Below are 24,600 nucleotides of genomic sequence, written 5' to 3'. Positions count from 1 at the left end.
TGTTAAATGTTGTGTTGCTAGAATGAAATATCTAAGTATGGATAACAAATGTAAGGCAGTTAATGGGCCTATACAGATGGCTCAGCAGTTAAGAGCACTGACTGCTCTTCCAGAGGACCAGGGTTCAATTCTCAGCAACCACATGGTGGCTCACAACTCTCAGTAACTCTGGTTCCAGGAGATCTGATAGCTCTGGCTTCTGCAGGCACCAGGCATGTGGTGCACAGATACATATGCTAGCAAAACACGCATAACGTTTTGCTCATGGTCCTGGTAACTGGTAGCCCTAAAGAGGATGGCCGAAGTGATCTAGTGCTTCTTAGCTGTTTCACTATATGGCTGGAAAGTGGAAAGAAACAGCCATGTGCAGAAGACGCTGCCAGGCAAGTGGGGTGGCCTCCCTTTGTAATAGTCTGATCTTTAGAGCCCTGTGCTTCATTCAGTCATGCAAGACTTGAACCACTCCTGAGAGACAGCATTAATCCACCCAAAGCTAGAGCCCTGAACCCAATTGCCCATCACTCACTCCCATCTATTAGCCACCACACTAGGGAGATAGCCCTGAGTGCACAAGCCTGCGGAGAACAAAGTGGATTGAAACCATAGCTGTGTGTACGTGTGTGTGTACATGTATACACGTATGTGTGCCTATGCATGTGTGTGCATGTGTATGTGTGTGTAGGTATGTATTTGAAAACTGACAGCAACCTACCTTGCTGAAAATGAACATGAAAACCACCATGAATGGGCCCAGGGTGTAACACAAGTGGTTTGTGGTCATCACCACTGATTTTTCACCATGCCTTCCCACTGTGAAAGTCTCTGTTAGAAAAATAGAGTGGTTTGGCCGGAGATGACTTGGATTTGCTCTGAATGGGAAGGAGCTGTCAGATTTATATGGCTTTTCCTCTTAAAAATATATGGCTTCCCTTTTCATCTGCAGTAACTGTAAAGCTCATTGGGGGCCATAGCTGCCCGGTCATTTGGCTCCTTGTGTTCTAATGAATGTACCGCATATCTCTCAGGAGGGCTACCCTTCCGGCTTACACATCAGATAGGAAGCTTGGAGTGTTTTGATCCTGAGATTCACTCTGGGTGTCCATGTTCCTGTATTCTTTTCCTTTCACTTAACAGTCAGAGGTTATTATAACTGATTGGGTGTTTGTTCTCCGCCGGCCCCATGGTTTGGTCTGCACACACTGGGCTTCACTGATGGGCTCTGCATGTGGCCTGGGAAGGAGGTGATCCAAGGGCAGAGCATCCTCTTCTCCACTGGTTTCTGAGATTCCAGCTCTGCCTCCGGAAACGCTCTGAAACCTGAACTAAGTGCTTTTTGGTTTTTTGATAAAAATGACATAGACTCTGAGAATGTAAGCATCTTGAATTATATAGTTCAGCTTTCAAAACTTCACTGTTTGAATCCAAGCCAGTCAAATGAGCTGAAAGCTGGCTAGAGGAGGACGGTGAGTGGCTGGGACTGATCCAAGGAAGCCGCCGGGAGGCCTTCTGGATGAGGAATCCACTCACTGTTGTCTCTTTCGTCATCATGGGTGATCTAATGAATACCGAAGTCACCCTAACATGAATGTAAGCCATGTGAAATTTAGATCCGTTCTCCAAAACACAAGAGATGCAGCTGGGAAGTACATAGAGGAAAAGAATACGTTTGCTTTCAAAGCTGCTATATCGGAAGGTTCACTGGTCACACGATCACACGTAATTCCCACCTGTCATTCCTCTAAGATTCTCAGAGGAACAACTTGGGAACTTAAGATCTTAAGTCATCTCTGTGTGTGTTCATCAGCTGTCTGGCCAATACCCTCCTTAGGGATGAGCAAAGCATCCCCAGGCCAGCATTAAATATGCTGGGCATTCCAGTCCTTATCTAATACTTACTGAGTGCCAGTCCCTTACCAGTGTTCTGTGTCCTGAACTGTGGCTCTGCAGGAAACAGACATGGCTTATTGCTCTCCAGGAACTCAGAGTCAGTCTGGAGCAGGGACAAGCTATTAGCATATCTACTGGCATTGTCCACGTACAGGTCATGTTTAGGCAGCCGTGTTGGTAAAAGTTCAAGTGTAACTCCTGCCATTTCTAGAAGAGATAACGTCACAGCAAATTCTCTGTGCTACTGGCTCTCACAGTCTTCACATCTCCTCTCGGGTAGCGATCACTGAGCCTTAGATGTGTTCACCAACAGGTGTGCTAATGCGGGAGTGGGAAACGCTCACAGGCCTAAACCCTACACTAAGCACCCTTACACTTACCAGTAACTAAGGAATGCTGAGGACAGGGGGCTAGGAGCACCCCAGTTGAATAACCAACCCCTAATGCTCAGCTCTGAGACATAGACAAAAAGGAACATTGTAAGAACTGGGCAGATGTATAGTGGGAGATTCTGAGGCTACTTTAAGTAATAAAGCAATAAAGACTGTTCTTTGTGTAGACCTCTAAGGGATGAAAACAAGGTACCCATTCGAGGAGCCCAGGTAGGCGCTGTTGTATGCAGTGGCCTTAAAGAAAGGAGATCTGGAGAAGTCATGGAGGAGAGCAAACTAAATTGTCAGGAGGATTCAGTGGAGTAGAGGGGAGATGGGCAGCTGAGCAACAGTAAGGGACAATAAGCAACAATGAAGGCACCTGCCTGGGACTTACGGCCAGATCCAAGTGTCTAGAGATGACCCTGACTAACCTGTGCACAGCAGGGCGTAAATGGTCAAGGCTGATGACAACAGCTTAGACAGTGCTGGTGACATTGTTCACCAGGACAAAGTGAGGAAGACGAACTTGAAGGCATGGGTGGACTAAGTGGATAGGGTTAATGGTCGGAGTGGGTGAAAGGATCTTTCTTACATTCTTCCTCCTTTCATGTGACTTCCAGGATAGTGTTCTCCTAAATCACATGAGCGTCATACAAATTCCAGTGTGGGTTTGAGTTCCCCGGGGCTGGGGTGTTCCCACCTCTCTACAGGCAAGGATGGGCTGGTTTAAAATCTTTGCAAGAGATTTGAATTTTTATTAGCACTCTTGGACCCAGAATATTGTGTCTCGGAACTTTACACCAGCTCCATTCTCCCAACCCCAGTGGGTCCTGATCCTAATCTAGTCATGAACACACAGAGCCATCCTTCCTCACCATTTATTTTATGATGAAGATTTTCTTTCCTCTACCCTGCATTTATTCCCATTTGGAATCCTTAGCCTGTGCTTCTTCCCGAGAGTGTCATCTGTAAACTTAATGATGACCATGTCTGTCTTTTAGCCCCGGGTCCTTAGAAACAATGTTCTCTCTATTTATTTCAAAGTTGTGAGCAGATGGCCATACTGCATGAGCTCAGGCACTGAAATCCGAACCAAACCACTGGGAACAAAACTTGTTCTCTAAGACTGCTACTAAAGTATACATTACGGGGCTCTAACAGACCTACATTAGAGTTCTGCTGATACATCTAATAGTGTGGTTACTGTGACGCTGGAAGAGAAACGGCATTTGTCTAAATGGCTTCCTCACATTTCCATTTTGTGATCATACCAAGATTACAGTTTTCCTTATAGTTTTGCAAATACCAGCTCACAGTGGGAAGGGAAATAAAAGGTTCTGTCTGTATGGCCAGCCTTCCACTCGTTCACCTGACAGCCCATGCATAACTCCCAGTACTCTGTCCTACCTCTAAGAATAAAAACCTCAGAAAACTAGAAATAGAAAGTGCAGTTTTAGGGACGGTGGGCTTCTTGGCTGCAGAATTCTGGCAGCGGTCATATTCCTGCTCTAGAGAATAGCCGGGGCCTGTGTAATACTGGGACACACTCCTTAGGCAATCTGTTCTTGGATGGTTGTGGGAGCTGAACTTACAGAAGCATCTTGTGGGCCTTGGCACCAATACTGGAGCATTCCAGAAAAATTTTACTATGGAACAGTATTCATGGTTGGAGTTAAAAGCTGCCAAACACTACCAAACTTGTGCTGCCAAATTTTTTGAGATCTTTTATAAAAAAAAAAAAAAAGAAAGAAAGAAAACGATACCTCTTTCTACTAGTCCCTGCATTCAGAGTCACAGGATTCTAGCCCACCCTGCTGTCCTGTTTCACTTCCTGTTCCTCTGAATTCAGAGACCACACACCTAGCTGAAGTCACAACAGCAGCCCAGGGGCTTGCTTTGCTTTCTCCATAATTTAATATAGGAGTTGGTTTTGTAATCACAATAAAACTTTAATGAAGAGTATTCTGAGATAGGCCACCCAGCTACCAGGCTTTCCCTCAGAATCTCATGAGTCACCAAACCAACTCTCACCCTCATCACAAAAGCTTCTCTATGCAGTGGACGGTAGTCAGTACCAAGGCTCATGACTGTTAAAAGTGCAGAGGACATGTGACTGGGGAAGGTTAGCTGTAAATGGGACCTCTCTATCACACCCCATCCCTGGTGACTCGGAACACCGAAGAGGGGGCATACAGCTTTCTAAGAGCCAGAGTTTGAGCACTGCTCAAACAAGTGACATCCTCTGGACATGCGAAGGTCACTACATTGGTGAACTCACAGCAGGTGTGATTCAGCGTGAAACCTGCACAAGATCAAGCCGGTCTGTCCTCCATGAGGAGAGGAAAGAGGTCCAGGAGGCCACACACCCAGCGGAGGAGTTCCTGACAGCCCATGGCCACCTAGGAAGGGAAAGTCAGTTTCCTTTAGTGATGTGTCCCGAGGTCAGTTGCCTGTGCTCCAGAGCATGGTACCATATACCCATTCACACACGAGCGGCTTCTGTGCCCTTCCATGTCCTTCTCAGCAAAGGCGACTAGCTGACATTGGAAGAAAAGATGTCATAGCCCACTGTAGTCATGTGTGTGTCCTAGACGTCACCTTCTCTATTCTGGGAAAGTCGTGATAGATACAGAAAGTGTCCCCTCTCAGAGCTGTCAGATCTTCCAGCCTCACACACACTCTGCCTTGCCCTCGCTTGAGTTTCGTTCAACTCCTGTGCGTTGTGGCACTGTGATCATGGAGACTGATCATGACTTGGGCAGCGAGGGCCTTCAGACGTACCATAAACATTTCTGCTCAGGAGTACATCCATTGTCCCATTGTATGCCACTTGCAAAAACAGTTCTAAGATTATTGAGATTTCACAGTGGCAATAGCACGGTGTCAGCTAAGTACAGTGCTCGCACAGGTCCCTTGTGGGTAAACATGCCATGCAGACATCCCTGGGACTGAAGAAGGATTATAGAGGTTGATGGTGTCAAGGAAATGATATTTTCCAGACACAATATGGCAGGAGAGTGTGTGAATCCACAGAGACTGTGACAACATACCCAAAGCCTGCAAAAGCTCAAACCAAAGTCTCAGCATGGAGAAAGAGAGGCAGCCATGGAGGCTCAACCCTACTATTGACATTTGGTTGCTCTGGAAGAGGGAATATGCCTTGCTTAGAGTTTCCATTGCTGTCAAGAGACAAGTTGACCAAGGCAACTCTTATAAAGGACAACATTTAATTGCAGCTGGCTTACAGTTTTAGAGGTTCAGTCCATTATCATCATGGCAGGAAGCACTGCAGCATCCAGGCAGACTTGGTACTGGAGGAGCTGAGAGAGTTCTGCGTCTTGACCTGAAGGCAGCTAGGAAAAGACTTAAGCACTGGGCGGAGCTTAAGCGCTAGAAGCCCTCAAAGCCTACGCAGTGACACACTTCCTCCAACAAGGCCACACCTATTCCAACAAGGGTGTATTTCCTGACAGTGCCACTCCCTGTGGACCAAGCATTAAAACACATGAGTCTATGGGGGCCAAACCTATTCAAAGCTCCACAGAATGTCGGTCTCTTCAGTGCATTGGTGCTTACTATATCAACTATATCTCAGGGCAGGCCTCGAGCCCGAGCAGTTAACCAACATAACGTGAACTCCATGTGAGAGAGAGAAGGAGACATGAAGTGGGTGGGTAGGGAGGTTAATTAGGGTCTGGGGAGAGCTGGGAGAAATATAGGAATATGATCAAGACACATTGTATGAAATTATCAAAAAACAAAGAAAAACAATATTTTTAAAAGATAAACAGGAGAAGCAGAAACCATTGGACCTGTCAAAGTGTCCTGTTGGGGTTTTGGTCCAACTTCTATCAAAAACATCCGAATTTTTATTTAGATCTTTGACTGTTGGAAAGAAAGGAGACAGAAGCAGACTATGCCATTTTCTTATTATACTTGACAAGGAAACTTCTGTGGGGAGAAAAGGAGAAACGAGGTAGCAAGCATACATTAAGTAACTTCCATCCCTAATGCGCACAGGGATTTCTAAACATGTTTTCAATTTCCCACTTTTACGTCTAAAACAACTACGCACTTCCAAACCTTCAGAGTGGTGTGGCAGAGGGAGCCCAGGATGGAATGTCCCATCCACCTTACTCAGGAGAAAACTATGCCTTTGTACAGTTCCAGGCTTGTATCTCCGTGCTTCCGGAATTGTCAGCATTATCAAGAGATGCACTGGCTTGTGGTAATGTCTTCATTCCACATTCAATGAGCTATTTTCCAGCCTAAAGATTTCTAAAATTGGACTTTCCTTTGAACTCTGAAATTTCAACACAGTTTAAAGAATTTGCATTCCATTTCATAGTAGGTTCTATGACAAATTTGACATTCCTTTCAACTTCTCCATCAACTGATATTTCCTTATGCAAACCTCGTAAAACTATAATGACTCTCTTTCATGTCTAATGGTGGACTTTTTTACTATTCAGGTGGTTGTACAGGAAAATGTCCAAGGAAGTTACTGAGATAACACTGTGGCTCTTCATTTGCATTTGCTGGAGATAAGAATTTTTTGGCAATGAATGAATGAATTAATGAATGAATGAAAGAATTTTTTGACAAAGTCCTGTTCCAAAATATTACCATTACTAGCCCATAGTCATTGTCTGAATGACAAAGATGAGGTGGTAGGTAGAAATTTAACTGTAGCCGTGTGCTGTGCCCACCTAACAGTGCCACTTGTTGGCCTGGGTCAGCATCTTTATAGGAAGAGTTGAGCCACACCCCAGAAAAACTCTGAAATAGAGGTGACTATTTAATTTTATTTTAGTACATTTTCTGTTGGAAATAACCTAATTTGGCAAAATAAATTTGCCAGTTAATAACAGGTCACCTCTTCACTGGTTTCCACAAGAGTAATTCCATACTGAAGCCTCTACGTAAGGCTTGGGGTGAGATCCAACCTTCTACCTTCCATCTCCTCTGCCTGTCTCCTCTCAGGATTCCCTAATGGACATAGCCTTCATTCTCAAAGCCTGTCTCCCTCACCCTGCAGCTACCTCACATACCTACCTCACATACCTACCTCACATACCCACCTCACATACCTACCTCACATACCTCCCTCACATACCCACCTCACATACCTACCTCACATACCTACCTCACACCTCAGATAGTCCCTTCTTCATAAATAGCAAAGAAAACAGCCTCCATCGCTTCATCCAAGACATAAGAAGAAACAAAGACATTGTCTATCCCTACATTGATCTTTCCCTTCACTATTCATGTGGCTGCATTCAGACCCTGGTTTGGGTATACCCTGAAGATCGTAAAACTATTATCTAAATCATATAAAGCCTGATATAAATAAAGATATTCTTAAAACCATGGGGTATACAGCTCTGTGTGAGTATGTGTGTGTGTGTGTGTGTGTGTGTGTGTGTGTGCAGGCACATGTGACAGCCATAGGTTGAAAATGAAATGTCTTCCTCAATCACTTTTCTACCTATTTTTTTTTTTAGAAAGTCTCTACAATATTGCCATTTTGGCTAGATTGGCTAACCAGAAAGCTCCTGGCATTTGCCTACCTTCATCCCCAGCCCCAGGATTTCAGGTGCACACTACCAAGCCTGACCTTTTTACATGGGTCCTGGTGATCTGAACTCAGATCTTCATGTGTGCATAGCAAGCACTTCTCTGAGTGAGCCCCCTCCCTGGCCCATAGCTATAGAACCCTATGAAAAGAGAAAAGGCACGGTTTACACTTAAAAGGTGAAGTGGGAGATAATTTTGGAGCATTTCCTGTCACTCTGGTTTTGAGATCCCTACGTAGACAGCACTAGGGTCTGCAGAGTGTGAACTGCTCTGCTGAGGAGCAAACGTGAGACAGAGGGACAGGCCTAGTTACCTGAAGCCAGCACCTCTTGGGTGTACAAACATCACAAAGGAGCTAGCCTGATCTCTCATCCCAGCCATGGCGTATTTGTTCTGCATAGGATGGAATGAAAGACAGGATTTGGGTCGTGCTTTCCCACCAGCTACATGTTGTAGCCATTTCCGGTTCAGCCATGCATGCCGGATTGAACTTAATGCTTTCGAAGTCTCTGAAGCGGGAGCTCATCCTTCCCTGGCTGATATTTTTTCACTTATTGGTTAATGGCTGTGTGCACAGCAAAGCTGTAGTCTGTAGCTTGTTTTCCAATTCGGCTGCTATGGGCATTGCTGCTACTCAGAGATAGTGTAATTCTTTAATTGAAGTAGCTGCAGATGAGTCTGTGAACAACACAGTGTTCCTCAGGCCTTGCTAGAGCTATCTGGGTGGAGCTCACTTGTATGTTCTGGATCCTTGAGCTTGTCAACGCACGAAGGTGTTAAGATGGTGCCTCCTCTGGGGTCAGTGAGCCCTGCTGTTGGCCTGGTAGAGCCGTGGACAGGCCTGCACTCAGTTCCCAGCCTCATTTCTGCTCTTCGTATCAGGTAGGTGCTGGCCCGACACCACCCTGGACGACAGAGCCAGCTGAGTCCTCTGTCACCATGCTTCTAGAGCTTTCCTCTCTGGCTCAGCTCCTGTAGCTTGCCTGGAGGACAGTGATTAGAAAAGCTCCTCTCTTAGCCCCTTAGCATTAGTTTTTCTACCTTAATCAGGTACTTTCGACGCAGAAAAGTTTAGGTGATAAATGTAGCCAAAGGGGCAGAAAAGAGCTGCTCAGCCAAAAGGACCTATACTTCAACTGACGTTTGAAGAATGAACCAATTAAGGAAGCAAGTGCAGAATCTCAGGGCTCAAAAGCTCTGCTTAGAAACCTTCCTGGATCTGAAGCGACTCAAGTCTGAGCCTTCAAAGTGTGAGGCTGTCAGCTAGGACTGTTGGTTCTGCAGGACAAGTGGCAGGAAGCCTGCTGATGCCTCATCCATGCATGCGTAAACAAGGCATGACTGCACTGTCCCGACCCTAAGCACACACGGAATTTCATTTAAAAGTTCCATTGTTCCCTCTGAATCTATTTTTCTGCCTGCTCGTCTCTCCTCTCTTGCGTTACCCCTCTCTCCCACACATGTCATCTTCTGCATGTTCTCTCTTCATTGCTTAGCTGTTACATTTCCTTATCTACCTTAAACCCCGCTGACCCCATCATTGATTCTTTTGAAAATATATTCAAATATTACATACATGGGCAGAGGTATTTACATAAAATCACTATTAATGGCAACATCATTGAATTTTTTAAGTGCACTCCAGTGGCCAGGCACTAGGCTGCTCCCTTCACATACACTGTCCTGTTCATCTTCAGCCTCCTAATTAGGCTCTTGTGTTATCTTACTTACAGATGAGAACTCTAAGGCTCCAGAGTAAAGTACCTAGAAGGAGACAGTCCTCCCTAGAAAGTGCTGTTGCTGAACTGGGATGCAAGTCTAACTTCAGTTACTGTCACCCATGTTATAGCTTGCTTAGAGGATCTTCTCAGAGAAACAACACCTCAGCAGCCGCTGAGGACACTCTCCCTGAAAGGGCCTGTGGCCCTCATGTCCAGTCTCTTGTTGCCCTCCCAAGTTCTTCTGACAAATGCTGGTACAAAGGTGTGAGTCACATCCCAGAGCCTCCCTGCCTGTCTTAGGGTTGCCCACCTACCTGCCTTGTACTCTGAAGAGAGCTGAATAAATGCTCTAGGGCACGAGACTGTGGAGGGAGGTGTCCCCTCATGCCCCCACCACAGTAATCAAACGCTGAGCAAGAAAACAGAAGCAGGAACTGTCTCTTCCCGCCGGTGAATCAGGCATTTTCCCAGGCTTCAGCAACTGTCTACCACAGTCATGCAAGGAAAGGTTTGATGGTTTTGGAACATGAAGTTTAGCACAACTGAACTTACAATGTTCCACAACCATCATTTACAATGAACACAAGAGGAAGAACTGGAATGTGTATGCTGAGCTCTGACTCTAGAGCCTTAGACTCTCGGCCACTGTGGAGAGGCAGCCCTAGTGCACAGGCAAGGACTGCAGTGCAAGCATCTCACGCTTGCAGACTTCACCTGGCTTAAGTAAATGGAAGGGGACATTATTAACCAAGAAATAACAAAAGATTATACATCTTCACCTATTTTCTCCAAGCATGAAAGGTTAAGAGACACTTTCTTCCCTCTGCCACCCCAAGCAAAACCAGGTCAACTCAGGCTTGTGAGAGTATACATTCATAGGAAATTCTAGGATGTTTGGAAGGGGACACACAGTGTTTTCTATGTGTCCCTCTGTAGGTCAGTGACTCTCCAAGTGGGGAGGTGAGAGTGAGCTTTCTCCACTGGAGAGATTTGCCAGTTGTCAGAGGCATTTTTATTATTACACCTAGAGAAGAGGTATGCTGGTATCCAGTTGGAACGGGCCAGCGCACAGCTCAGTCCTCACAATAAGCGTTATCCTGGACCATTTTATCAGTGCTAAGGCACATCTTAGCGCAGGTCCGCATGAGTCTGGAGAAAGGATTGCTCTCAAAGATGCTGGGTCTGCTTTGGTTTGAAATGAGTCGGGTTGGGTTGGACTGAGTTTTGAGCCAGGATCTCTCACTATGTAGACGCTCGGCCTCAAACTTGGGATCCTCCTGCCTCAGCCCCCATGTTCCACATGCTGGGCTTGCCTCCTGCATTCTTTGTAACTATGTTAGAACCAGGAATCTCTAAGAAAATCAAGGAGACTCTGAAATTTGACAATCCTGGCCAAAAAAAAAAAAAAAAAAAAAATAGAGATTCCGTACTACTTACCCGCCTTCTTGCTGAATTCTGCTTTTAGAGTTGAGAAGTTTTGGCTACCTTCTATTTTTTTTCTCTTCACTAAATAATTAATTTTCAAATTTGTCCGAAATGGATCTTTGCATCTTGGAACCCTCTCCACACTGTGAGGGTTTAGACGATGACCTTCACACCTAGGGGTCTGGCTCTGCTCAATAAAGAGCCGCAGAGAAGAGCTAGTGCCCTTGGAGGCAGTCCAGGCAGGAGGAAGGCTTTCACCTCCTACTTTGTCAAGTACCTTGTTCAGCCCGTGAATTACTCCCCTCCCCTTTACTGAGTCTCACAGAGGCCTTCAGAGGAGGGGAAGGATGAGGCTGACTGGAAGCATCAGTGGCTCTGACAGTGAAAAAGAAGTCTAAGAGCGAAGTCACCAATTCATTAGCTAAGACATTTCCCTTGGGCCCTGTGGCTACTTCATTGAGTGGACTGACACTCCTTAATCCAGAAAACATTTTTTATTTGTAATTCTGGGATCTTTATTTAGGGATTTTATCTGCTTTATTTCATGCATGCATTCATTCAACATTTATAAGACCTAGAGTGTATCTGAGCCTTGGGTTTTCATCTGGGACTACAATTTATCAGTTATGTCTCCAGGTCTTGGTATCTTCATCTATTAAAAAGAGCAAATAGTTGTGATTATTTCCAGAACTCACTGGAAGAATTTGTGCAAAGATTGAGTGCATCTTGAGCATTCAAGAAAACTGCGTTCGCCTACTCTATGGACAGAACTGCAGCCTTCCACGGAGTGGAATGTGAAAGAAATCCCAACCTCAGTGTAGGCATTGAGGGAGGCCTCCCCGCCATGTCCAGGAGACAGTCTCACAGCAGACTTCCTGGTCCTCTGGCTCTCACACTCTTTGTGCCCCCTTTTCCATGTGTTCCCTGAGCCTTATGTACAGGAGTTGTATTGATGTATCCATTGGGGCTAGACTCCTGGTGCATTGGTCTATGCATTGCATTCAGTTGTGGTTTCCTGTAATGGTCTCCATTTGCTGTATAGAGAAGCTTCGTGGACAAGGGATTAAAGCTACACTTATTTGTGGATATAAGGATAAGGTTTAGAATGAATCTAGCAATTTTCTGGTTTAGTAAAGTAGCAGCAATAGGTTCTCCTCTAAGATCCATAACCTCACTAGCCCAAGGCAGTTAGATAGGTTTCTAGTACCAAGCATGATTTCCCTTCTGTTGAGTTGGCCAAGTCCTACCACCAAGACATGAGTGCCACTACTGCACCTCTTGTATCTTGCAGCACTAGTCAGTGTTATGGTTTATACTTGTCACAGCTGGATAAGACTATTGTTTCTTCCCTCCCTGGGCAGCTTACATAGTACTTTCTGGTGTTGTGGAAGCTAGGTCACAGGAAGGAGGCTTTAGGCTATATTTAACTTGAATTATCTGAGTCCTGTGTCCTTTGTGTGTGCTGTCTTCAGCAATGGAGACTTAGCTGTGACCCTGGTGACAGCCAAGGGAAGCAGCAGTAGTTTATATTGTTTTGGGAGTCTCTGAACTACTTTTGGGAATAGTTGACCACCAATTCAAGGAGAGGTTTCCCAGGCCTGATACTAGCTACCTTTTGTTAGGTAGTTTATGACTTGTGAGGAAGATTTCCAGCCCTAATGGTGTAACTTTAAGGTGTGTGTGTGTGTGTGTGTGTGTGTGTGTGTGTGTGTGTGTGTGTGTGTGTGTGTGTGTGCGCATGTGGGGGGTGTGGTGATATGTATTGTGTATGATTTTAAGTAAATATAAAACAATATAATTCCTTGAGGCTTTATCAAACAACCTTAGTGTTATTTGTCCCTCCTCCCTTCTATAATGACCTCCTCCCTCTTCCCCAGTTAGAGCCTCCTCCCCATTTTCCTATTTCCCCCTTCATATTGCCTATATCCTGCTGGTCCCCTCTTAAGTCCCTATCAGACCTGGTTTCTGCAGTTACTGTCTTATATACTCACACCTGAAGACATGGAGCTAGGAATTACAGGTGAGAACGAATATACTACATTTGTCTTCCTGGGTCTGTGTTACCTCAGTCAGTATGATCTTTTCTGAATAATTCATAATTTTCATTTTCTTTATAACGGAGTAGTATACGTACCACATTTTCACTGTGCATTCATCTATCGCAAGACACATAGGTTGTCTCTGGGTCCTCGCTGCTGTGACTAGAAGGCGGCGAGCACAGCTGAGTAATTATGTCCGGAGTAGGTTGTTGAGTCCTTTGGGCATATGCCAAGGAGTGGCATAGCTGGGTCGTGTGGTGAGTGCATTTCTCAAGTGGCTGCACCAGTTTGCAATCCCACAAACAGAGAATAAGGACTCTCCCTTCCTCACAGCAATGCTTGCCCATTGTTTCGTTGATCTTATCCATACTGATTGGGTGAGATGAAATCTCAAAGTTGTTTCAATTTGAATTTCTCCAATTTATCAAAGATGATGAAGTACTTTTTTGAGTTATTTTTAGCTATCTTTATTTCTTCTATTGAGAACTGTCTATTCAGAGCCCTGGCCCATTTTTATTTATCTACTTATTCACTTTACATCCTGACTGCAGCCCCCCTCCTCCCAGTCCCACTCTCACATAACACTGCCCTCAGAGAAGGGGAACCCCCATGGGTACCACCCACCCGCCCTGGCGTTTCAGGTCGCAGCAGCACCAAGTGCATCAACTCCCACTGAGGCCAGACAAGGCAGACCAGCTAGGGGAAGCAAATCCTCCAAAGGCAGGCAACACAGTTGGCAACAGCCCCACCCCCACTCCAGTTGGTAGGGGACCCACGTGAAGACCAAGCTACATAACTGCTACAAATGTGTAGGGAGCTGAGGTCTAGCACTTGGGTCCTCTTTAGTTGGTGGTTCATTCTCTGTGAGCCCCTGTGGGCCCAGGTTAGTTGACTCTGTAGATCCTGTGGTTTCCTTGACCTCCCCCAGCAGCTCCCTCAATCCTACCCTTCACTCTTCCACAAGTCTCCCTGACCTACGCCTAATGTTTGGCTTTGGGCCTCTGTATCTGATTTTATCAGCTGCTGGATGAAGCCTCTGAAATGACAGTTATGCTAGGCTCATGTCTGTGGGCATAACAGAGTATCATTAATAGTATCAGGGGTTGGCTCTCTCCCATGGGATGGGTCTAGCCCATCTTTCAATTGGGTCATTTTTCCCTTGATTCCTTGTTTGCTGAGCTTTTTGTATATTTTCCTTTTAGTCTCCTGTCAGGACAGGATTGCTGTGCTCATCAGTTACAGAGCCTGCCAGGTTGACCACAGAGACAGTCTTCCCTTGTATGATCATTCTGTTCCTTCTAAGTCTCTAATAAACAGAATATGAATTCTGTAGTATGCTTCTAAAACAGCTGAATCTGTCATAATTTATCTCTTAGTTAACTTATTAGACAATTGTTTTCAGGTTTTAATCCCATTGACTCCAGCCAATTAAAATTCTGTGGTGTTAATGAGGAAAAGGAAGGAAATCTTTTTAGTGTTTATATTATTTTTAATTGGGGAGGGAGGACTGTTACAGGCATGTGCCTGTGCTTGGCCAGAGACTTTAGATGATCTGTGTTGCAAGTGTTAGTGAGCTGCTATGTGGATGCTGGGTACTGAGTCAAGAGCAGAATGTACTCTTAGCTCCTGAATTACTGAGACGAAGAAATACTAAGTAGGGAATAAAGGCTAAAGGACCAGGAGTCTAATGACAGCACCGGCGAATAGCTTGGCTGAATAGAAGCTTTTCCAGGCACTTGGGCACATAACGGTTTGGTCACTCCATTCAGTTTTCAGATTCTCTGAAGAAAAGTGCCCAACTGACTCAATATTGTCACCTCCCTCAAAGGAGATCGAATTAGCAGTGCCCAACCACAGCTGAATTGTCGGAAAATCGAGTGCTATAGCCAGGAGGGGACAGATGATGTGTGCACATCAGCAAAGTAGCTGCAAGTGTCTCACAGCTAAATCTTTGCACGTATATATGATCCTTGCATAGGAATCAATTGTGAGATGTAGATTTATTGAATCTAATATAGATATCAACTTGGGAGTTTGGTAAGTGTTTGAAACAGCAGGGCGTGTTTTATTAGCATTCTAGATCTTAGTCTACTCTGCCTATCCAAGTTCTTAAAACAAGAACAGTTCAAGAGGCATTTTTGCCTCAACTAACTCACCCATTACATGTGCTCTGGGCAATTGTACAATAAAATTATTAGTTCTATCTTTGGATCTTTGGATCCAGAGCAGACAGTGTCTTACCTGCCTTCATCCAATAAACATAAAACCCCAAACTTTGAACATAAAAGGCAAGATATAGAAGAATCGGAGGAAGGATTGAAGCCCCGAAGCAACAGAGTCAACTAACCTGGACTCTTGGGGTTCCCACACTGAACCCCCAAACAAAGAACACACACAGGCTGGAACCAGGCCTCCCTCACATATGAAGCAGGTGTGCAGTTTGGTCTTCGTGTGGGTCCTGAACAACCGGAATGAGGGCTATCCCAAAAGCTGTTGCCTGTACATGGAATATGTTCTTCTAGCTGGACTTCCTTGTCTGGCCTCAATGGGAGAGGAAGTGCCTGGCCTGGCAAACACTTGAATTCCCCGGGGGTCCCACCCACTCAGAGGAGAAGGGGAGGAGGGGTGGAGCAAGGATTGTGGGAGGGGTGACCAGGAGGGGTCAGTGAGTGGAATGTAAAGTGAATAAGTACAAAAATTAATTTTTTTAAAAAAAGGCAAGATAGAAAGGGTCTAATTTATACTAAAATAAGCCTTTCTTCTCTAGCCCATTTAATAGCTCTGAGTGATATCACTGGGTCAGAGAGAATTTCTTTTCCTCCAGAAAAGAAAAAATGTTCAAAGCACACTTCCATCACATGCCATTTTCTGGATCTGGCTTACAGCTCCCTCTTTGGAGAAGTTATAAGAATAGGGTCCTTTCCTCTGCGTGTCAGCTCTGACATTGGACCACATCTAGTGGACAATAGCCATATTCCTCTTCATTTCTTCTTGGCTCTCCAAGGACAGAGGTCTAAATGAGGAGTGGCATCTGCACTCATTCAGAGTTTACTACGTTTTTGTGACCTTAAAGGTCACATAAGAATCTCTATGTAGAAAAAGATAATACTGTGACTTTGCTAGCTATGTCAGTCTGTATGTGTTTTGCAAAAGCACAAATTACCAAGACCAAATAAGCTGAGGTACCTGACAAGACCACCCAACTCCTGACTTGGTGCCACTTCATTCCCATCCAACCCAGGAATCCTCCCATGAGCTCTAGGTAAATCTTAATTTAATTGTTCACTTAGTTAAAGATTGTTTACTGGAGGCCAGTGTCTAGGGCCCAGAAATACAAAGATAAATGCTTCAAGGAACTTTTATCCAACCTTTCCTCGACCTTTCCAACACATGTGTGTATGCATGTGTGTTGGAATGTTTTTAGGAGAACATGAGACAACAATATATATCAAGAATATTTTCATGAAGAATAAAGATAGGAACAAGCAAAGCTTATTAAATATTTCCATACATCAGGCACTCTGGCAGATGCTTTTAAATCTAATTTAATGCCTATGAGGACAAGTTTAGAAGCAATAAATAAGTTTCAGGAGCTGAGTGATATTTATATATTGCAACTTTAAGCACATTATTTCTCTACTTTTGTTTCTCTAAGCGAGCATCCATGAATTCCTCAGTCGGAAAAACAATGTTTCTTCTGAATCTCCAAAGGGACACAGTGTTCTGCTCATGTGCCGTTTTCTTTAGTTAGCTCATTTTATAGAGAGATGTCTACATGTGTCTTTGCCAACTAAGTCTCTAGAGGTCTAGAGGTCTCTAGAGGTAAAGATGTCTTGTTCATCTTTACAACTCCTAGAATAGATAGATAGAATACCATATACCATTGATCCACACTTAGAAAGTACTTATAACACAAAAAAGTCAATTAATGTGCCCACAGCTTTCATTGGATTGGCCACATTCTAATGCAACATTCTAGCTCCCTCTTTCTCCTCCTTTGTCCATAATATATCAGTAGTCTCAAGGACATACAATTAAACAAGGCAGTCTGGAAGGCCAACTACATCCGGTCACATCTCCACAAGCAACTTCCTCTTGGCACCTTTCTGGCCTACCGGCACTCATGATCAGAACTACAGATCCGCCAGATCCCTAGGTCTAGAAGCCAGACCCCAAGCTTCAACCCATGCAGATTCAGGCAAAATATCAAAAGTGATCTGGGCAGATTCCCAGGATCCTGTTTACTCAGCATGTGGTCCAGAAAGTGGCGTGTGTGCCCTCGTGAAGAAGCGAGCAGAGCTTGGCCCTCTGGAGCGGGGTTTCTTTGTCTGGTTCTAAATTTTTGTAGCTATTAAGTTTGAGAAATGATGAATGGATGAATACAAACCCTGAAAAGCCGTGCAGTGGAGTCATATGCATAAAAACTGAAAAAAGGAACCAGAACTGAAGCACAGAGGCGTCTGTCTGTAGTCAAACCCGCACCTCTTTGATGCTGCTTCAGATGTTTCTACGTTCGTTCCTGGTAAAACTGGGCATCATCAAGCCTTGTAACATCATGGGAGGTTATAAGGAGATGGGATTGTGCATTGACGGGAAACACTATTGTTGCCAAGCAACCAGTTGCCATCCCATCTTCCAGAGTGTAGACGTGAACAGTCCAGACCCATGTCTTCTTCCGTACTTTCTTTCTGTATCTGACAGTCATCCAGTCTCATCAGTGTCACTAGGTCCTAATATATCTCTATCACCCTTCGCTAATAGAACTTCCTTAGCCAAGCCCTGTTAGCCATTCTTGTAAATTAACTCCTTAATGGTTTTCTTCAATCCACTTTCCTCACGGTTGTGAAAGCCAACTTGATAAGCATAAACTAAATAACATCACCGTCTCTGCTTCTCTCCTTAACAATAACCTTTTCGTCTTGAGAGCTGGCTCTGCAGTCCTCTTTTGGGCCCAACCTTGCCTTTGTTTGCAAGGCTAGTGAGGCTGCACTGATCTGCCTTCAGGCTGGAAACACACTGAACCCCTTCCTATCCCAGGGTCTTTGAGCTCTCTCACACTCAGGTCTTACTCTCTCCCTCTCAATTCTTCAAACTTTAACTACCACTGTGTGGGATGCTCCACTGTTGCCATGGGCTGGATTGGGTGCTTTGCTATAGGAATTCACTGACTGCTGTTCTATGCATTTCTGCCAGAACAAGACCATTAATTATCCTAAGCTACAACCATATCAGGAGGTACCACTGCTAAGCCTTAAACACAGTGGATATTCCACAGTTGAATATCAGCACCTCTCCTCAGCACTGGACTGTAGGGATTGGTTTGGTAGTTTCAGACATCAAGGATACAGCTCGGCAGTTAATCTAGTAAATTCTATAGTCCTCTGTCAGTTTCTCTTTTCCTATTTGTTTTGGTTCAACTCATTCCATACACTTCCTTGTCTTCTTTTTCAGACAACAATTGACTTTTTGACAAATACTGAGTGAAAGAGAAAGATTTAAAACCCCTGTCTCTGTAGTGTCACCTGCTATTAGTTTTCCCTCTCCAGCCAATAAATGGACACAATTTTTCTTCAGCCTCTCATGCCTGATACATTTAAAGAATGTCTGTGTCTTTCTTTGTCCCTTGGAAGCTATAATGCATTCCTTCCTTTGGAAATTTCTCACTGTTGACATAAAAGGTCATAGAATTTTCTCTGCCCATTAATGACTCTTACTGTCTGAGAACTTCTGCAGCCTTCTTTCCCCCCAGTGTCTTTGTTGCTATTGTTTTTATAAATATATGGATATATATTATTTTTTTGATATATAGTCATATATATTGTATTTTACATGTTGTTCCCTTAAGAAATTATCTGGAATCATCACATTTGTATATGTTTATTGTGATTATATAAATAGAATGTATTCACCTAAGAGAAAGAGGGAAGGAAAGTAAGGAAAGAGGAAGAGATGGAGAAAGAAAACATAATTTGACTCTGAGGAAAAGTGGTTTTCCCAAGAGAACAGTGAGGACAGAGAGGTAAAGAGGGAAGGGGAGACAGGGAGAGATGGTGGAGATGGGAGATGGGGACAGAGGGAGAGGAGATCTGGTAGGGGTTTTGTTTTTGTTTTTTTCTGTTTTGTTTTTGTGTGTCTGTCTGTCTGTCTGTTGTAGAGGTAAGCTAGGAGGGGAAAGGAAAGACAAGAATGAAAGCAGTCAGAAAAGATTCATGATGAAAGTTCCTGTTCTCGGCTGACATGCTAGTCACAGTCCTCCATTCTCCCAGAGGAGGAGATCAGCATCACTGTAACCTTGGAGATGATTGCCATCACTGTAACCCATCCCTTTTGCAGCAAAACGGTTCAAAGATAGAAGCCTATGGCAAGTCCACCATATTATCTGTCTAAAGAAATTGCTAGGAGGGAGAAACAGAAAGGACTGAGAGAAGATGGAGGAAGAAGATGAACCAGAGCCACATGGCCTGAAAGAGTCACAGGACCAGCAGAGCAAACACTGCAGTTTCAGGTCTAAGGAGGACAGACCTCACCTATAAGGATGCAGACTATGGGGTATTGAGAAGCTGAATCCTGCCAATTAAAGTGATTGAATTGAGAAGCATTTAGGATATTCCTAAACCACACCCTTAAGTGCATCTGGGAAAGGATTTCTAAGGAGGATTTCCTGAGGGGGAAGTACAAGACCACCAACCAAGTTGAGAGAAGCCATCACCAAGGTCTGTGGGTCTTACTGGAATAACGCACAGGAAAGAAGGAAGCCACTTTCAGAGCTCTGGGGCTCTACTTCCTGCCTACCACACAGGAGTTCTTCAGCCTGGCCTCCATTGTGTGAACACTCAGACTTCTGACAAGTTAAGACCCCTTCCCTGATGATGTCTGTGGCAGGAATTAGTGTAAGACCAGCACAAGAGTAAATAAGAGCTGTGCAGAGAATGACATGATCCCTTCATTTGTGGAAGGTTGACCCCAGTAAGCAAAGTACACTGGTGATGGCTATTCCTGTTCCCATCTGGACTAACTCTGGAATTAAGTAAAGTCCAAAACTGGAAGGCATAACTTCTTTTATTTATGTATTTATTTTTGCTTCAGTTGAAGTAGATAGACCAGTTTAAATACAGACTCCTCAGGTGGAAAAACACACACCTTTAATCCAGATCTTGAGACCAGACACACATACCTTCAACTGGGCCACACCTCCTGCTGGAGACCTATGCAAGAACATGGAGGAAGGAAGCTTTGTGTCTCTGCCTACTTGCTCTCATCTTTCTAGCAAGCCCATTTCCTCACTGTCATGAGAGCCTGCTTCTTCAGAATTCCAGCATATACCAAAGAACACTGAGACTTCAAACCTTGTGGACTAAGTTCCATTTTTACATACAAAGTACTTCAAACAGAAATGTCAGGGGACCTGGAAGCCAAGAGCTGGGACTACGCACAGCGCATCAACCAGAAATTCTGCTACAGGTGGAACATTAGCAACTTCTCTTTTTTGTTGAGGGAATGGCAGGATATATTACAAGTCCAGTGTTCCCATCGGATGCCAATGACAAAGTGGCATGGCGTTTGAGAGTATACCCAGGCAGAGCTGAAGGAAGCAAAGGTCACGTGTCACCTTACATGATGTTGCTCAGCTGTGCAAAGAGCTCAGATTGGGCAAAGTCTCTCTTTTGTATCCTAATTGCCAAGGAGGTGTTAGGGGGAAACAATAATACAGAGTCCCCGGGTGTCTATAGTTTACTGCCCCACCAAGCCTTTGGATTCAGAAAGTTCGTCCTTCAAGAGTTCCTCTTGTCTCAAACCCATTCGCTATTACTGGATGATAGACGTACCCTCCTCTGCAATGTAAGTGTGGCCCCAGGCTCCTTCAGGATTTCTGGACAGAACACAAGACCTGCAACCAAGGTTCCAAAGTGCTCACTGGCAGATGACCTAGGGGAGCTGTGAGAGAATTCCCTCTTCACAGACTGCTGCCTGGTGGTAGCTGGCCACCAATTCAGGGCTCACAAGGCCATCCTAGCAGCTCACGCTCCAGTTTTCAGAGTCATGTTTGAACATGAAATGGAGAAGAGCCTAAAAAGTGAGTTGAGACCCATGACCTAGATCCCCAAGTCTTCACGGAGATGATGAGCTTCATTTACTCAGGGAAGGCACCGCACCTCCACAGCCACTCCATGGTCACTGGTGTGCTGGCAGCTGTTGACAAGTATGGCCTGGAGGACTTGAAGGTCACGTGCGAGGATGCCCTCTGCAGGAACCTCTCTGTGGAGAATGCTGCACACACTCTCATCCTGGCTGACCTCCATAGCACAGAGCACCTCAAGAATCAGGCCCTGGATTTCATTACACTTCGTGCTTCTGAGGTCTCTGAGACCTCAGGGTTGAAGTCAGTGGCGGAGTCACATCCCCACTTGATGGCTTAAGCATTCCATTCCCTGGCCTTCTGCAAAGAGTGTTTGCTGGGCCGTCCCCCTGAATGACTTAAGTGGTCTTTAAGGTCTTAAGGTCAGCTATGGCCGACACCTGTCTTCCAACAACAATAACCAGTATTGTTCCCAGTGACTCCTGGTTAGACAAGGGTACTTTTAGAGCATTTACACTGGTTCCTGAGGAGGGCAGCTTGGTGGCTCAGGACTTACAACAGCTCTAAATATGTAGTGGGTTGGGGCAGGGGCAGGGGCAGGGGCAGCAATGGAATCTGGGACACTCTACCTGACATCTACCCTGTTCTTGTTTGACTTTTGTCTGCTGTCTTGGAATCTGGGATTAACTTAGGTACTGGCCTGAAGTCCAGCCCCAAAGGGTTTCTTCAGAGAAACCTGTCTGCATTGGACTGAGCAGAATGATGACCAGGGGCTCAGAGCAGAGGAGAAATCAAACGTGAATGTTTAGGCTTAAGAGAAGGGAAGGGGGAAAAGGATTTGTTTTTTTAAGACTGAGTTTGATGGTTTGAGTATGCATGGCCCATGGGAAGTGGCACTATTAGGAACTGTGGCCATGTTGGAGGAGGTGTGATCTTGTTGTAGGAAGGGTGTCACTGTGGAGGCATGGCTTTGAGGTACGTCCTCAAGCTCTGGCCAGCGTCAGAGAGGCTCCTCCTGACTGCCTTCATAGCAAGGTGCTCACTTCCTCCTCCAACACCGTGTGGGCCTGGATGCTGCCATGCTCCCTGCAGTGAAGATGGCAGTCTGAACCCCTGAAGCTGCGAGCTAGCCCAATTAAATGTCCTTTAAAAAAGGAAGAAAGAAATCGCTGATAACAACCCACTCATGAGATTTTATTTGTTGTATTTTATATATTATCTAATGCATTATTTACCGCGGATAAAAGTCACACCTGTGCGAAACTTTCAGGAGAAAACTATGCGGAAGGTTATTGTGAAGAGCAGAGTTCCCGTCAGCCAGAGTTTCCTGGTCCCTGGCGCTTCCCGGCCCACCTAACCACGCTATGCTCCTCAGCCTGTTGCCCATATACATATATGTACATATGTAGTGATACCATCGTAGAACTATGCATATGTTACCTTTAAGCTGAGAGCTTGTGGTGAACTGACACTTTTAAGAGTAAAAAGCAAGTAGTAGCCTTGAGTGCATGAGAAAATCCATAGCCATTGCCCGGGCCACATGCACTCTTTCCCAGGACACATTGCCCTTGAATCGGGCTCACTATGGAAAACGAAGGCTTTGGCAGAGGTCCACTGTTTTGGAAGCAAAAGCGAAGAGCTCCTTCACAAAGGACACCAAGTGGATGGACAGGCAGAAGGGAATGTGGAGGCATTTTGAAAAGTGCCTTCTCTACTAATGGAAAGTCAGTGGATCTGCCAACAGAGCAAGTTTGAGGCTTAGCACTGATTTCTCCCCATTGCTATGCTTACTATCCGGTCATCATTACTAGAAGACTCTGAAAAATGTTTTCTAATTTCATGCTCTGAGAGTCAGAAGTTTCCAGTAAAAATTTTTGTTATAAACGATAGAAATAATCTAATAGAAAACATGCATGCAATTGTGAACAACTTCTTCATCTTCAGAGCAGACAGAAATATAGGAAGAGAAAGACCCCACCCAAAAGTTGTTTGTTAGTCCCTGTCATACGTATGGATTAAATTTTTTAATATTATAAAATGTAAGCTCTCCGCTTTAGAGTTACAAATTTATTGTAATCCCAAAGTCGCAACAGATTTGGTTTCAGTTTTGGATAATCTAATCCTAAACCGTCTCTGTATGAGCAAAGCCCCACTATAAACCAAGCTTGTCCTGAGAATGGGATATGACGACTTGCTCTACCAGATGTCAAGCTGGAGTATAGAACAGCGGTCATTAAAACAGTGGTGGGATTGCAAGGCAGGAGCCACGGGTTTACATGAACAGTGATCCTTGGCACAGACTCAGCCTAAAACAACTCAGACAACAAACACTAGATAAGGGTAATGGGAAGGGGGAAATGTGGTTTCTAGAGGTTGCAACATTGTTAGATTCAAGTCTCAAAAACAAAAATCACAGGCATAGGTTGGGGATTTAGCTCAGTGGTAGAGCACTTGCCTAGCAAGCGCAAGGCCCTGGGTTCGGTCCCCAGCTCCGAAAAAAAAAATCACAGGCATAAAAGAAACAGTGACAAATGATACCTTTAAAAAGCAGATCAGTAGTGTCCTGAAGAAGAGCTGGTGACAGTTCTCCTAAAGATTCTACCACCTTAAAGCTCCTAAAAGGTGATCTCGAGAAAGTCAGGAACCAGATATGGTTACAAAATAGACAAATCAACAAATCCAAAGTCTGAAAGGAGGCCTAGCAGAAATTCTGGGTCTGAAAAGCACAATCACTGAAGTGATCCAGTACATGAAGATTAACTATTATAAATACCCATACACTTGATAACAGACCAGAACAGGGTGGAACTGACAGAGCTGAAAGGAGAAACAGACAGTTCTACAGTCACAGTGGAAGATGTCAGTGCATATTCATAACAGAGAGGACATCTGAAGAGATCGGTAAGGAAACAGAAGGCCCAAACCACAATAAGTCCACAAGGTCAGGCAGAATTCCACCCAACAGCAAGCAGACACATCATACTCATTACACCTGGGAGGGTTTTCAAAATATGTGAGGCCACAAGCTAAGTCAAACATGATATGTACATAGAATAGAACATGATTCAACCTTAGAAACAATGGAGATCCCAATGTGTACAACATAGATGAGCCTTTTGGGTATTATGCTATATAAAGTAAGCCAGTCATCCAAGGAAAAATCCATGATTCACTTACATGAGATGCACAGAAAGCAGAATGGTGATCACCAAGAACCCAGGGGAAAGGCAATGGGTTAAAGTTTAATGGGTGAAGGTTTGTTTTTACAGCATGAAAAGAGATGTGGAGACAAATTGTGGCAGTGCTTATGTGATTCTGTGAATGCATTTAACTCCTAAGCCGTCCATCTCTAACTGGCTAGATACAAATTTCTATGTGGATTTTGCTGTGTTAAAGCTGTAGAAAAGGCTGTAGTTATGAGAAATAAGCGTCATCTCCTTTAATCCATCCACGGCAAACTCCTCAGAGCCTCGTTCAGGCTCCTCCAAGTCTTTCCT

General features: G+C 44.6%; 1 protein-coding gene and 1 pseudogene across 3 annotated transcripts in view; both read left to right on the top strand.

Annotated features, from left to right (window-relative positions):
• The window catches only part of Hpse2 (heparanase 2 (inactive)), a 1,004,606-nt gene that overhangs the window by 945,026 nt on the left and 34,980 nt on the right, over window positions 1-24,600 (top strand). The gene's annotated exons all lie outside the window — the stretch shown is intronic.
• Window positions 20,420-21,500, top strand: LOC116894726 (annotated as a pseudogene).

The sequence above is a fragment of the Rattus rattus genome, chromosome 2 (assembly GCF_011064425.1).
Source record: "Rattus rattus isolate New Zealand chromosome 2, Rrattus_CSIRO_v1, whole genome shotgun sequence".
In the NCBI taxonomy this organism is placed as follows: domain Eukaryota; kingdom Metazoa; phylum Chordata; class Mammalia; order Rodentia; family Muridae; genus Rattus; species Rattus rattus.
This window is presented reverse-complemented; position numbering and strand designations above follow the sequence as displayed.